The sequence below is a fragment of the Zonotrichia albicollis genome, unplaced genomic scaffold (assembly GCF_047830755.1).
Source record: "Zonotrichia albicollis isolate bZonAlb1 unplaced genomic scaffold, bZonAlb1.hap1 Scaffold_122, whole genome shotgun sequence".
In the NCBI taxonomy this organism is placed as follows: Eukaryota; Metazoa; Chordata; class Aves; order Passeriformes; family Passerellidae; genus Zonotrichia; species Zonotrichia albicollis.
In genome coordinates, this window is record NW_027428349.1 from 478983 (window position 1) to 480000 (window position 1018).

Below are 1018 nucleotides of genomic sequence, written 5' to 3' on the forward strand. Positions count from 1 at the left end.
TCTACCCAGGGCCCTCGGACACCAGGTCTACCCCGGGGAACGGGACACCAGGTCTACCCCGGGCCCTGGGACACCAGGTCTACCCGGGGCCCTCTGACACCAGGTCTACCCCGGGGAACGGGACACCAGGTCTACCCCGGGGCCCGGGACACCAGGTCTACCCCGGGGAACGGGACACCAGGTCTACCCCGGGCCCTGGGACAACAGGTCTACCCCGGGGCCCTCTGACACCAGGTCTACCCCGGGGAACGGGACACCAGGTCTACCCCGGGGCCCGGGACACCAGGTCTACCCCGGGGAACGGGACACCAGGTCTACCCCGGGGAACGGGACACCAGGTCTACCCATGGTCCCAGGACACCAGGTCTACCCCGGGGAACGGGACACCAGGTCTACCCCGGGCCCTGGGACACCAGGTCTACCCCGGGCCCCGGGACACCAGGTCTACCCCGGGCCCTGGGACACCAGGTCTACCCAGGGCCCTCGGACACCAGGTCTACCCTGGCGCCCGGGACACCAGGTCTACCCCGTGCCCTGGGACAACAGGTCTACCCCGGGGCCCTCTGACACCAGGTCTACCCCGGGGAACGGGACACCAGGTCTACCCCGGGCCCTGGGACACCAGGTCTACCCCGGGGCCCTCTGACACCAGGTCTACCCCGGGCCCTGGGACACCAGGTCTACCTCGGGGTTAGGGTTAGGGTTAGGGTGTGGGTTGGGGTTGGGGTTGGGGTTAGGGTTAGGGTTAGGGTTGGGGTTGGGGTTGGGGTTGGGGTTAGGGTTAGGGAAACCAGGTCTACCCCGGGGCCCGCGACACCGGGTCTACCCCGGGGCCCTCGGTCACCAGGTCTACCCGGGGGTTAGGGTTAGGGTTAGGGTAAGGGTTGGGGTAAGGGTTAGGGTTAGGGTAAGGGTTGGGGTTGGGGTTGGGGTTGGGGTTGGGGTAGGGGTTAGGGTTGGGGTTGGGGTTGGGGTTGGGGTTAGGGTTAGGGTTAGGGTTAGGGAAACCAGGTCTACC